Source organism: Plecotus auritus (genome assembly GCF_963455305.1).
Source record: "Plecotus auritus genome assembly, chromosome: 3".
In the NCBI taxonomy this organism is placed as follows: domain Eukaryota; kingdom Metazoa; phylum Chordata; class Mammalia; order Chiroptera; family Vespertilionidae; genus Plecotus; species Plecotus auritus.
The window spans coordinates 90,101,018-90,116,174 of NC_137772.1; the positions used below are offsets into that span (position 1 = coordinate 90,101,018).

At 44.3% G+C, this 15,157-nt stretch overlaps 1 pseudogene across 1 annotated transcript; it reads right to left on the reverse strand.

Annotated features, from left to right (window-relative positions):
• Window positions 1-13,624: 13,624 nt before the first annotated feature.
• On the reverse strand, window positions 13,625-14,711 carry LOC308243548 (glyceraldehyde-3-phosphate dehydrogenase-like; annotated as a pseudogene). Its single transcript has one exon. The product of its transcript is annotated as a glyceraldehyde-3-phosphate dehydrogenase-like (transcript).
• Between the last annotated feature and the right edge of the window lie 446 nt (window positions 14,712-15,157).

Here is a 15,157-nt window from a genome sequence, read left to right on the forward strand (position 1 = left end):
GTACTGTTGATATTTGGCTCTGTTGACTAATGAGTTTGCCAACCATTGTAGCTAGGTGAACAAGACTCCATCTTTGCCCTTTCAGGAATTACTTAGGTCGAAACAAGATTGACCAAGAAAGCAATTAAGATCAACAGTTTCTAAGGGAGCAGAAGAGGAGCCCCTAACTCAGGGCTAAGAGGACAGGGATGTAAAAGGGGAGGAAATAGTCAAGGCAGTCCCCCAGGATATGGAATTCCATGTCAGGCAAAGACCTAAAAGACTCAGACCAGGTTGGTACCTAGAGAAGTTTCCAGCTAGCTCAGTGAATGTCTATTGAGTCAGGAACTATGAGTAAAACCTATTTAAGAAAGATAAAATCTATAAAGTCACAAGGCATGACAGACCCTGAAACATTTGAATCCTCAAGCCATTATGAAGAGAAACGGGAAGTGCTGCCTACATGGGCATGAATAGACCCCTCCCCTAGGATAACTGGAAAAAGAGCCATAATGGTAGTTTTTAGGTCATAGCCAAAAGCTAACTCAAGAATTGTCCTTGAATTAACCTTGCTGTCTAGGTCCTTGAAAAACAAGCTTTAAGCTGCCTAAGTTTGGAGGGTATGCTTGCATTTGACAGCGGTCAAAATCCAGAGAGGGAACGTTGAGAGATGCCCACTGGAGAAGCTTCCATGGTTTTCTGGCCTGACAGATGGTGAAACCTGGGGCTGCTGCTTCTGAACATAAGGCCAGATTACCTGGGGAAAGTGGTACAGAGATGCTGCTGTGTGGCCTCTGAGTCTGGCACAGAGGCCCCCGTACACTCTGCAGGGGTCTCAGGGGTGCTTTGAACTATTGCCCATAGTGACACTTCCCAGTGACTATTTGTTGCTTCTACTCCACAGCTCCTCTGCCTTTAAAACAGGACCATGTATTGAGACAGACAGCCCAGGAAGGGAGCATGCCAACTGGAGAAAAGACACTATTGCGTCTGCTGTGAATTCCAAACTGTATTTCATGCTGAAGGCAACAGACTTTATAAAACAGTTAAGAAAAAAGGTTTTATCAGGACTCAGGTTTTATCAAAGCTTTTATTAAACATATAAAAACCCAAAAGATTTTTCATCTGGCCATCTAAAGCAAGGCATTAAAGAAGATAGGGTATGACCTGAGGATGAGCTCCAGGTCACTGGAAGAAAAGGAGCCAAGATGGAACTGTGGCCTCCCTCCCCCCAGATCTAGGGAACCACAGACCGGTCCACATGGCAGTACAATGGCCACGGGAGGTCCGAAACGAGCCTGAGAGTGGCTTTCCCCTGCATGCATGGTAAGAGGAAGGACCACTGGGAGCCCCCGGGTTCCCTGAGAAGAGCAGAATCATCTGGTGCACTGAGGGAGGCTTGTCACAGAGAGGCAGATAACGAATAATACAGGAATAGAAGAATGAATGGACAAATAGATGGGTTGATGGATAGACAGGTTGTCAGATGGCTTTGCATCTGAATCAGAAACACAAGTCCAAAGGGAAAGCTGGATCAGAAAGAAAAAGCAATAGCAAGATATTAAGGATAGTCAGAAGCCATCCAGATAATTTTATTCAATGATTTGCTCATTGCTGAGACCTATTGTTATTGAGACAGACAATCCTATGTTGGCTCTGCTTGGGGAGGGAGGAATGGGATGGTCCCAAGGCTTCTAACAAAGGAATCTTCTTGGTTGTTAGACTCTCTTGGTGAAGATAAAATGAAAACTTCTCATAGGATATAAATGTATCTATTTTTATTTGACCACTCTGCCATATAGCCCTGGGTTGAGAATACCATGAGAAATGTCATTTCAAATCTAGAAAGTAATTTTACATGGAAAGTACCCAAAGATGAAGTCCTTGTTAAAAAAAAAAAAAAAAGACTAGCTAAAGAACATATATGCATACCCCATGGACAAGAACAATAGTTTGGTGAAGGCCAAGAGAGGGGAGGCAGGGGTCAAGGGGGGGCCAGGAGGTGGGCAAAGAGGGGGAAAAGGGGAAACACCTGCAATATGTCAACATTAAAAATGTTAATTAAAAAAATAAAAACTAAAAAAAATGTGCTATTGTTGCTGTATCCTTAAATCCTCACCTGTTATGATCATTTGGATATTTTCCTATAAATAAATACTAAGCTTTATTTACATCCACATAGGAATTCCCCAAAGGTATTAATAATGCTCTCCAAAACCCTAGTGAAATTTCATTTAAATGGAATGGTCCAGATGAAACAATTCATTCTGTGTTTTGTCCAAACACTCTGCCAGAATTGTGTTCTTGCCAGAAAGCAAATATACTCTTTGTGTGCTTTCATCCTGAGGTTCTTGGGCCACTCCTCATTCTTCAGTGCTTCCGAAGAAGAGCCCCACAGACCAGGCCAGATTTGGTTTACTTACAAAGTTGCACAGGAGGAGTTTGCCTTCATCTACTCCAAAACTGCTTCGGTTGCAGAAAGTTACTTGTTGAAGTAAAATCCAGATTGACCAAAATGTGCGAGAAAGATAATTGCTCAGTATTTCTAAATTGAAACAACCAAAGGTTACCTAGGAATCCCTTTTTGTTTCAGAACTTGCAGAAATTCGCCCTAAAAAATAAAAGTACAAAAATAAAAATACCTTACATCTGTATAACACAAAGAATATGCAAACGTGACTTGCGTTGATGATGGGGCGCCTTGCTTGCATCAGCTTCCTGAGCACCATGAGCACTCTCCAGTGACAATGCCCTAGCCCACCATGTGAGGCCAAGATCAGCTGGCAGAAGAGTGTAGTTGCTAAAAGAATGAACTCTAAAGCCTGTTTGGTTCACTTCTGGCCTTGCCCCTTACTAGCTATGTGATCTTGAGCATCTCTATACCTGAGTTCCTTTATCTTAAAATGGGAGAGCAATGACAGTGCCCACATCCCAAGGGGATTTAATGAGCTGATGTGCTTAGCAGAGTACCTGATTACCTGGTTTGCCATTGTCACAACCTACAGGATTTTCAGGGATTCTCAATGGGAAGAGAGATGAGAGACACTTCCAGCCCCTGGCTTAGGTGACTCATAGTCTTCCCCACATCCCACCACCCTGAGTTCTGAAACTTGGCTGTCAGTTTCCCTCTTGCTCCATCCCCAACTCTCCAAGCCCCTGCAGTTCTGAAGATGTAGATGCTGGAAACTGGACTGGACATCAGTTGACCTCATACAGCTCCCTGGAAATTATATCTCTAAAATGAAATAAATACTGCCAACCAAGTCAGGGTAAGTTTGCAAACTAATTTCAGCTTTCCAAGAAATATCACATGTATTTATTTTTATGCAATCCAACTCTGAGCAATAATTCTAAAATTCAATCTCAGTACCTACTGGGGCTTCCTGACCTACCAGTGTCATACAAAGAGCCAATACAATCAATCCCTTGAAGTCCTAGTGCCTGGTATTTCCTAGCCCCAGACAGGAGCAGCGGAAACTGATTGTTGCTGAGGCTAGGAGCCCCATCCTGGTCTCGGCCCCCTGGAAACTCCACACAACCATTTCTGTCCACGGTCTCTTGCTAGCCTGGACAGAGAAGGGCGAAGGGTAGCATGACTCATCAGACCCACCAATCTCCACCAGCTCCCCAGTTTTAGGATACATCTCCCTCCCTCTCAGCTCTCATTTGCACACCCCAAAGATCCTCATCTTCCTCTTCTTTCCCAGGAGTTGATAGTGTAGTGACCATAAAAGATACCTACTTTCTTAGACTGAGAAAGGTGGACTAAAATAAAGTACAACAGTTTCTCATTGCATTTTTCTATTGCAGCACAAATTAACACCTTAATACATTAATTATCCTGACACACCAGCTTTGTGTGTTTCTTGCTAATCTTTCTCATGAATATTAAACATAGCAAGATAATTCTGTGAATTGAGGGCCCTGGTAATTAAGATTCTACTTAATCATGCTTTGGCATGCTTCGTTTTCAGTGCACAGGTAGGAACCCTATTGTCTGGCTTGTAGGGAAAGCTGATCTTATTCATTAAAGGGTGACAATCATTATTGATGTCTAGTTTGAGGGAAGATATACCATGTCTGAATGGGTCTGTCTGTACATCTGGATGGATCCCCCAAAATGTGTGGTTTCTGCAGAGGCAGCTCCTGCTGCCCTCCACATCCTGTCCTCAGCAGACTGCCCAGAACCCAGCCCATCTGGGTTACCATACAGCAGACAGTGGCCACAGCTGTTGGCGCTCTAAGCTGGAGGAGCGCTTGCTCCTGCTCTACATGATGTACTTGCCCAGAAACGGTGGGGAGAGACAGGGGCAGGGAGGAGGACAATAAGGAACACAAGCAGATCTTGACAAGCTCATTTCCTCCCTATCCGGTAATATCATGGCTCCAGTTCACAGACCTTAATAATCTTCAAACCATATTCATGTGTATTTTCTCTTTTGATCTTCACAAGGACCCTGGGAAATAGAATTGTCAGTTTCCTTACCAAGGAAGCACCCATGACAGGTAAGTGATTTACTTGTCCCAGTGTCTTTCTATGAGCCTTTTGCCCTAATCCTTTGTCATCTGGCATCCAAAATCATCATATCCCAGAATCAGAATGACCACATTGCATCTAATATGTGCCTACTATGTGCCAGGCACTGTGCTCACAGTGAGATTCCAGGACCAGCAGGGAAGACAGGTTCATGAACAAACAATCTGCTATCAGTAACTAGTGCTGTAATAGTGACATGTAAAGGGGCTCTGGATGTTCAAGGCGGGGGAGATGCATTCTATCTGCACAGGAAAAGTGTGGAGGTGAGACTGGAGCTCTTCACAGTATTACCCAAATGTGGTCATCAGCTTACACACAACATAAAAGCTGAAAGGACAAAAATAGTTTTATCTCCAGCAGTTTATTGAGAGCAATTAAAATTACAAGGATATGAGAGAGAGAGAGAGAGAGAGAGAGAGAGAGAGAGAGAGAGAGAGAGAGAGAGAGAGATCAGCTAGACTGCTGATTTTTTCTATTCTTGATACATTAACTGGAATAGTCCAGAGTCAAGTTTATAGCACTTGACATTTCTTGGACCCATAACAGGTAAAATCCTCAGCAGCCAAGTTGTTTATCTCAATTCATCCCGGAATTTGTGCCATGGTTGCCATTATATCCTGTGCAAGGAGAATGAAAAGACCAAATTTAGTAGCAGATGACAAGCGTCAGGTCTAGGCATTTCCGAGAAGCCTATGCAATCCTCCCTCCTGTTTACTCAAAATCTAAATCTCCCTTCCCGAAGCTATCCTTCTCACGAGGGCGAGGTGTGTCCTCATCCTGGAGTTGCTGCTTCCTGCAGCTTTAGACGTGGAAATCATCCAGCCCAGGGCAGTCTGACAGGCTGGCAGCATCACTTCCCTGAACCGAGTTCCCAAAACAACAGAGCGCTGAGAGAAGAAACCGTAACAGCATAGTTGTTAATGTTTATAGCAACCTGGCCCTTGGTCATCTTAAGCAGGTGGCTTTCCACGTGAAGACCAGAGACAAACAGATGCAAGGGGACAAAACTGCAGACCAGCCACTCGCTAAGGCTAGGTGCACTTTCCCAATGGAACACCACAAGCCTAATGACAGGAGAATGGCTGAGTTCTTCCCAGCGCAGGAGGAAAGATTAGAAAGCAGCCTCCCTATTGTTAACCCCAAACAAGTCCAGATCGTATTTTAAAGAGCAGAGCCAGTAATCTTCTTGGTACTCATCTATTAATAAGTGATTCTTTTACTGTGACACTCAAAAATCCTTTACATTTTGAATGTTTTTTTTAAATGTGGCTTCTTGGGTAATATTTGTTTGTATCATTTCCTGAGCTGGGACCCGAACAGCAACATTTTCTCTGCTGCTCTCTAGAAAATGGATCACTTCCTTGTTCTCACCATTTTACTGGCCTCCCCAGGGTTACACCCACACAGACCAGCAATCTAATTTCTATCTGGTCAACCCCCAGGAGCTATTTTGGGTTAGCTTTTATTTTCATCCATTTTCCTTCCAGTGCAGGCTCAGTCCCTTTACTCTCCTGGGACTCTTTCCTCTAAGGAAACTTTTGAAAAATACAAACGTCCCATAGGGCAGGAGTCAGCATCCATCTCAGCTGGAAGCGCTGCCAGGAGGTGCTAAGTAACACTCGACATGCCCCTGGAGACCCACAGGAAAGGCTGGGGCTGGCCTCCACACCTCAGCCCTCACAGCTTTTCGCTCTTCCGCCTCTCTGCCCCCAGCCCTTGGCTCAATCCCTCGGTGTCCTGTGTGTGCCAGGCTAAGGGCCTGATCCTTTGCTCCTGTTTCGCTCTGTACCTGTATTGTCTAGCTAATGCCTGCTGGTCCTTCAGACACTTCCTGATCCCCAAGATGGCTCAGGTGCTTCTCCCCAATGCTCCTGTAGACTCTGCCCCGGCAGGGCTGCTACCCCATGGTGAGAGCTGGCCTCTACTAGCCCATCCCCAGGCCAGAATGCAAACTCCCTGGGGGTAACCATTGCAGTTTGTTAGCCCTGCACCCTAAGTGGCAGGCACATAGTAGATGTCCCATATGCCTTTGCCAAACTGAATTTAATTGAGCTAGAAAAGCACTAGTAGGGCAAGATATGAGACAGGGAGGAGGATATGAGGAAGAAGGCCGGGGGGGGGGGGGGCGGGGGGGTGCGGAAAGAAGCCTTTGGTGAAATGTGAGAAGGTACCTCCAAACACTGCCTCAACTATCATGCCTGACTTTGTTTATGGACTGACACCAGGCTAATGATGAATCAGATGGAAAGGAGGATACTATGCCTAACCTCTGCTGCCCAGAGAAAGGGATTTTTAATTCAGTGCTTACAGGAACCAACTTAGGTAACATCGATGTGAGGAACTGGGCCAGATGTTAAACAGTAGGGAGTGGTAGAACCATGAAAGACTTCGGAGAGAGCTTCACTGGATCAAACATTCAAATCCAAACACTGTGGGCCAAGCAGAGCCAGCCTGTGGGTCTGATTTGGGCACAGCTGGCCCAAGCAAGAAGCTCATGCTCTGCATTTCAAAGGGCCCTGAGTCAGGAGACAGGACCCATCCACCATTGTTTCTCTATATTTTACTGGTTAAATTAAAATCCACTGGAAGGTGTTATTTATAGCACTATCCTAACAACACAAAATTATCATTTAACACATCTCTATGGAAAAATGTATTTCAGGTTCTAACTCTAAATGTGAGGAATGCCCCAGGATCCTGTCTTTAGTGATGCCAGCATCCATGATATCAACATCTGAGGTACGGGACTCCGCTGGGAGGCAAGGAGAAAACGCGTGGGCACAGGGCACTTGTGTTGCACCATATCTCTAAATTTATCTCTACGTTTCCCCTCACCCTCAACACTCCGGACGTACTGAACTATCTGCAGGAGCCACATTATCCCCATCCCTTTGCCCACTGTGTGTCATTTTATGCTCTTTGCCTCGCCCTTACCAGCTACTTCCTCTTCATCCTTAAGGCTCCCGTTTCCCAGCCCCCTCTCCAGCTAAGTCATCTGACTCTACAAATGCTGCCGGAGCACCATGGACTTCCCCCAGTGTGGTGCTTCCTCACAATGGATTGTAATCGTCACTGTGGCCAGCACCTCCTCTAGACTACACAGGGTCTGATCTGTCTTGGTTGTATCCCCAGCTTCTGCCCAGTGTCATACACTTAGTGGTCAGCATTGAGTAATCAGCAAATAGGCCAATGAAAAAACAAATGAACAAAGTGGATAAAGCAACCTTTCTAGCTAACTCTCTGGTCAGGTATTCTCAAATGGGTCATGTGACACACTGTCCTGTTAAAGGACAGAGACAAATCTAGAATCTGAAATTCCCCACACTTGCAAAAGTCAATGTATATTTCCTCTTCACATAAGCTCCACAAGTTATTATATTTATTTTACAAAAAAAAAAAAGTAAATTAAAGATCAGAGATATTGAGCAACTTGGCCAACATCACACAGCTAGTAAATGGCTGGCCCTAAAAGTCCAACCCAGGCCCACTGGCTATAAAACCTGTGCTCTCCCACATCAGCTGGTCAGAGATGGTGAGCTCATTGATCATCTGATGATTAGTGTGCTGCCGTCGCCACTATTGGCCGTGGTGTTCCAGGTTCACGCTGCCAAATTAGTTCTTAGAAAAAGTCACCTCCCAGATCAGATCCCGGTCACAGCTGCTGTGATTAAGCAAGTTGGTCTCTAACCTCAGACAGAAGCCTCACCTCACGAGGCTGGGATTGCTGTGAGCAGTGACCATTCCCTCCACCCGCTGTCCCAGACCTGCCTTTCCCATCTCCCATTCTCATTCAGTGCACTTCTAAAACCACTAAAGGACAACCCCAAGCCATATACAAAAACCCTAATTAAAATGATGGGGATACTTTTAATCCTATTTTGGTGAATAGAAGTATGTATGAGACAGAGAGACAAAACAGAGTTATACACAATAAGTTCTTAAAATATACTCTTTGTTAGAGGTGTAATGACGCACATTGCTAGAGAAGAAAACTAGATGGAAGAAGCTCTCTGGCATCTATGTACCTTATAAACTTATTTTTTCCTTATAAATTTATTAATTAAAACAATTCTTAAAGCCATGTAAAAATAAGTGACAAGTAATTTAAGTACAATAGTGTGAGTCAACCACAGCTTACTTCGTTCTATTTTAGCACTGAAGCCTCAGATGATTCAGGCTAACCGTGTCATTTTCCAAACGAATTTAAAATCAAATGTTCATGTAGGGAAAGAGAGAGAATCACTAGACTGCAACCCAAAATGGCAGCCAGTCTTCATAAAACTCCATCTCGGGGTCTATAAAACCCAAGACAGCTGCATGGAACAGACCCAGGGCTGCTCATGCTGATGAATGTGGTCTTTGAAAATGTGCCAGCAAGGCTCACAGAGAAAGAAACCAGACCTTTTCAGAACTCAGCAATTCTGCACAGCTATATATGAAATGGACAAGGCTGCCCTGTTAAATTTGCAAATGTGAATTTTACAACACTAATGAAAACAGTTCCGGGGGGGGGGTGGGAAAAAAACATTTCGGGACTGCTTATACCACTTACCATTTCTTCAAGTTGGTTCTGGAAAATAAGCGATTTTGTGTCTACTCAATATCAGGCAGAAGGCTTACAAAGCAGCAAATTGCACAGATGCCAAATTCAGTGGTGTCTTCATGGAGGCAATGGCAAGATGACTGGAATTGTCTACCAACTAGTATATGCAGAAATCAATACAGGACATGGGGTTCCAGATAAACTGCCATGGCTCAAAACAAGAGGAAGTCTTTGTAAGAAATATTTAGACCTGAGGAACTATGGTCCCAAAAAGAAATTGTCTTAAATAAAATGAATACCTTTTTAGCTTAGCCCTTCTACTCCATCACTGTTTGCTTTTTTTCTTTTTCTTTTCCATGAACTCATTATCACTTTGTAAGTTTAGAAGAAATAGAATAGCTGCCCATTCTGCAGCTGTTAAAGAAAATACACGATGCTAAGTGAAAGAAGCAAGTCACAAAAGGCTGTATAGTATATGATTCCATTTATATGAAAAATCCAGAATAGACAAATCTATCAAGACAGAAAGTAGATTATTGGATGATCGGGGCTGAGATGAGGTGGATATGGAGTGGAGGGATAGTTAAGGGGTATTCTTTTTGAGGTGATGAAAATGTGCTAGAATTAATTGTGGTAATGATTGTATAACTTTGTGAATATACTAAAAACCACTAAATTGTATACTTTAAACAAGTGAATTGTATGGTATGTGAATTATAAAGCTGTTAAAAGGAAAGAAAGAAAAGAAAGAAGGAAGGAAGGAAGGAAGGAAGGAAGGAAGGAAGGAAGGAAGGAAGGAAGGAAATGTAAAACACAACAGCCCAAAGACAGAGGAGTGCCTCTGTTTGGCCTGGAGTCTAAGCCTCTTCAGACTCTGAACTCTGCTTTTTTCTTTTTTTTTTTTAATATATTTTATTGATATTTTACAGAGAGGAAGGGAGAAGGATAGAGAGCTAGAAACATCGATGAGAGAGAAACATCGATCAGCTGCCTCATGCACACCTCCCACTGGGGATGTGCCCGCAACCAAGGTACATGCCCTTGACCGGAACCCCTCAGTCCGCAGGCCGACGCTCTATCCACCGAGCCAAACCGGTTTCGGCAGAACTCTGCTTTTTTCTAGTGTGAGAACCCACTACCCTCTGCCTTCCACAATACACACATCAAAACTTGTGCTCCAGCCATCCCAAACAAATTACATTTTCACCCAAACTCCATACTTTTTTGAGCTTTTACACAAAATCCTCTCTACCTTGAATACCTACCCACCCACATTTCCCACCAAAGGAATATCTGTTCACCCTTCAGGGTTCCAATGGCATGCCCTTCAGGATGTCTCTCCTGACCTCCGCTGCTAGCTTTGCCTCAGGAGGGCTCTATTATATGGTATGGCATTTATAGTATACTAGACACCCGATGCACAAAGATTCATGCAGAATGGGCCTTCCTTACCCTGGCTGCTGGCACAGCCTTTGCTCTCGCCCAGAGCCACCTTTCCGCTTTCCCACGCTGCCCAGAGGCCCAGAGTGGCTGGGGCGGTGCAAAACGCCTGTGTCGTCGCCATGGCAATGACACAAGCATCCCGCCCCAGGCCGCTGGGTGCATGTGTATGCAAATTAACCTGCCATCTTTGTTGGGTTAATTTGCATACTCACTCCTGATTGGCTGGTGGGCGTCATGAAGGTATGGTCAATTTGCATCTTTCTCTTTTATTAGTGTAGATGGTAGGGCATTTGTTACAAAGAATTACAACCTAGTTAGATGTATATGACATCCCCAAAGAGACCATAAGCTCATGAATGACAAATACTATACTTTATTCACCTTAGTACTGACAAAACCCAAAACAAGGACTGTGATGTAAAAGATACCTATAGATTCAATAATGGAGGTGTGATGCCTTCATAACACAGATCATGGAAAATTAACCAGAAGAAGCCCATAACTCCTATTGACACCAGAAACTTGAATGGTTTCACAAAGTGTCTGGATGCTCAAGTCTCTACCCAAAGTGGAAATCTATTTTCAACTTGGTTCCTGCCCAGGAAGTGACTTCCTGCCCACAGAGCTCCAAGGGCCTCTCCTATCCCTCAGGGCAGGATCCATATCTCCATGAAGAATACAAGTAGAGGGCAGAGAAAGACAAAAGAGCTGTGAACACAACCAGAAATGCAAAGCAAGTCTTGGGGTGACACAATAAGAAAGTAGCAATCTGCAGAATGTTTTTTAGGGAAGTCAAACTCCATAAAAACTGCTTGATCAGAATTGTGTTGAAAGTGAAATCTGAGCATGTGCTAATGTCAAGTTTAGAAGTTTCTGTACATAAAACAAGCACCTGAATAGAAGTAGCAGCCAACCAGCCAACTCTAGCACTGAGAGAGGATCAGCTGAGCCTGAGAGAAGAGGCTAAGAAATCAGAGTGCCCATTTCTTCATGAACACAAATGGGAAGCTATTATTTATATTTATAGAGTTTTATGTATTTACTAGGAGCCCAGTACGCAATTCGAAATCGTGCGGCGCTGCCCACTCTCGAGTCGCCAGTCCGGCCCTGCCTCACTCTCTGGCTCTTGAAGCAGCCCCGGCCACTGCTGATCAGGCCCTCCCCCAGTGCAGGCACACGGAGGCCCCTGCCGCCCCACCCCTGACGCTGGGTGCGCAACCTCTTGTCCGGTTGACTCGTTACGGTGTTCTGGTTAATTAGCATATTTCATATATATATATATATATATATATATATATATATATATATGTTAAAGATAATGGGTAGATTTCCTAAATGTAAGTTCAGTAAAAGGCATTTTATTGGCCTCAGAAAGTCCTGATTGCAGGCCTCCCTCTAGGTCTGATCAAATATAGATGGATCCTGTTAACGCCCCATGAGTGGACTTCTCACACCAGGAACTGTAGGAGCTTCTAAAGAGAAGTCATCCTGGACTGAGTGCTAACATAAACTATTAACCTTATTATACTGCTGCTTAAAATATACCAACATAAACCCCTCATGCTTATAGCTCTGATATAACCTGAAAAACAGCAGGAGTTTATAAATTAACTGGAAACAGAACTTAGTCAATAAAATTCAAATTAACCACATTAAATTGTGTCACGCCAGCACAGCCAAGGGTTCTGCGACCCTGAGGGAGGGCTGGCGAAGGATGAAGAAAAGACAGACAAAGAGAATAAGCTGGGTCTAGGTGGATCTTCTGTGCCTGGCTGAGACCACAGGACAGATCCAGACTGCAAGCTGATGCTTTATTTTATAGTCAGAGGTAAACAAGGTAGTGGTCACCATAGTTACAATGTTCTTGTGAGTTTCACTTGTTTTGGCAGCACTTGCTGCACCTCCCACAGCCCATTAGCTACCCAGGAAGGATCTAGGGAGTGTCATAAGGTCAAGCTTAATTATGCTAAGAGGGTTGTGCCCTCTAAGCTGGGACTTGTTTGCAGCTTTGCCAGCAGGTCAGTCTGAGGCTTAACCCTATAACCGCTCCCTACGTTAAATGAATAGCATCAATAAAGTTTTGTTGAAACTAATTCATAGCACAAATACAATGCTGGCACTTTTATGGTGTAAGCATTTTTTAGTATGGCATGCTTATCTATGCTGCCCTATGCCATGGGATGATGCAGTTCTCCCACCACTTTCCTCAGTTTAAGTTGGTGCTACACCACCATTCATGCAAAGCTTCAAGATGTCATTTTCTTGGAGAAAAAGGAGACATATGTAAAACTTTAGACAATAAAAACAAAAAGATGTCATTTTCCCTGCACTGGAGTGAATATGATCATAAATGTGGGTGCTGGAATTATACCAGCACACTAGTGATAAGTTGATCATCTGGTTGCTCAACTATTAAATTAAATGTATAATTTTAAATTGTATTTATGTTTTAAAGATTAGACTACTATAAATTACAATATTTTCATAGAGAACTTATGGATTTCGGGTTCTGAAACATCCTGTTACATCAACCATCAACCCTAGCAGCAATCTCCTATCTGACCAACCAGTCTGATCACTCTTTGTGCCTAAGGAAAATCTAACTATACCAGTCTCCAGAAATCTTGAAGAGACAGTAATATCCTGCCCAGGACAATGTAAGTATTTAAGGTAAAACAAAAACGAGTTTCCTCCGGAAGTCATAGATGGAGGAAGGTAAAGGGCAGAGGATGACCCAACACCCTCCTCAATAGATCCTCCCGATGGCAGCTTCTCTCCCAGCTGAGATCATCCTTTCTGACCCCACTCCCCAGCTGGCCACATGTGGTTGTATCTAGAGGAAAGCCAAGCAACCAGCTATCAAAGCTCTGTTGACTCATGCATTGTTTTACAACTGGCTTGCCTTGCCTTATTTTTGTTTGGTTGTTTTTGTTGTTGTTGTTTTTTAATCATGGTAGAGTACACATAACATAAAATTGACCATTTTATTTATTTTATTATTTTATTTTTTTGGCTGGGTACAGTGAAATTTATTGATGGTGCACGACAAAGAAGGGCTCCCTATGCCCCTCCCCTTCTTTAGGGGGTCTGGGATGGAAACAGTGGCCTGGAGATTCTCAGTGTGTCGGGGGACTGATGTGGGGCAAGGACTCCCCAGCAGCAGAGGGCCTCTCTTCCTCTTGCTGGGGCTGGTGGTCCAGGGGGCTCTTACTCCTTGGAGGCCATGTGGACCATAAGGTCCACCACCCTGTTGCTGTAGCCAAATTCATTGTCATACCAGGAAACAAGCTTGACAAAGTGGTCATTGAGGGCAATGCCAGCCCCAGCATCAAAGGTGGAGGAGTGGGTATCACTGTTAAAGTCGCAGGAGACAACCTGGTCCTCAGTATAGCCCAGGATGCCCTTGAGGGGGCCCTCTGATGCCTGCTTCACTACCTTCTTGATATCATCGTATTTGGCAGCTTTCTCCAGGCGGCAGGTCAGATCCACAACCGACACATTGGGGGTGGGGACATGGAAGGCCATGCCAGTGAGCTTCCCATTCAGCTCAGGGATGACCTTGCCCATAGCCTTGGCAGTGCCAGTAGAAGCAGGGATGATGTTCTGGGCAGCCACTCAGCCATCACGCCACAGCTTCCCAGAGGGGCCATCCACAGTCTTCTGGGTGGCGGTGATGGCATGGACTGTAGTCATGAGTCCCTCCACGATGCCGAAGTTGTCATGGATGACCTTGGCCAGGGGGGCCAAGCAGTTGGTGGTGCAGGAGGCATTGCTGACAATCTTGAGGGAGTTGTCATACTTGTCACGGTTCACACCCATCACAAACATGGGGGCATCCGCAGAAGGGGCAGAGATGATGACCCTCTTGGCTCCGCCCTTCAAGTGAGCCCCAGCCTTCTCCATGGTAGTGAAGACACCGGTGGACTCCACAATGTACTCAGCACCAGCATCACCCCATTTGATGTTGGCAAGATCTCGCTCCTGGAAGATGGAGATGGACTTTCCATTGATGACAAGCTTCCCGTTCTCAGCCTTGACTGTGCCTTTGAACTTGCCATGAGTAGAATCATACTGGAACATGTAGACCATGTAGTTGAGGTCAATGAAGGGGTCATTGATGGTGACAATATCCACTTTGCCAGAGTTAAAAGCAGCCCTGGTGACCAGGCGCCCAATGCAGCCAAATCCGTTCACTCCGACTTTCACCATCGTTGTCTCAGTTGTGGCTGCTGGCACAGCGCAGGAGGAGAGGCTGTCTGAGGAGCAGGAGGAGCAGAGAGCCAAAATTGACTATTTTAAGCATTTTAAGTGTACAGTTCAGTAGTCTTAAGTATCTTCACATTGTACAACCACTCTCTTGAAGAAAATTTTCATCTTGTAAAACTCTATACCTATTAAACAACTTTCCATTCCCCTTGCCCCAAGCCTTGGCAACCACCACTATCTCTATGAATTTGACCACTCTGGATACTTCATGTAAGTGGATTCATACAGTATTTGGCCTTTTGTGATTATCTTATTTCACTGAGCATATCTTCAAGGCTCATCTATGTTGTAGCATATGCCAGAATTTCCTTTCTTTTTTCAGCTGAATAATATTCTATTGGATGTATAGACTCCATTTTGTTTATCTGTTCATTCGTGGTTGAACATTT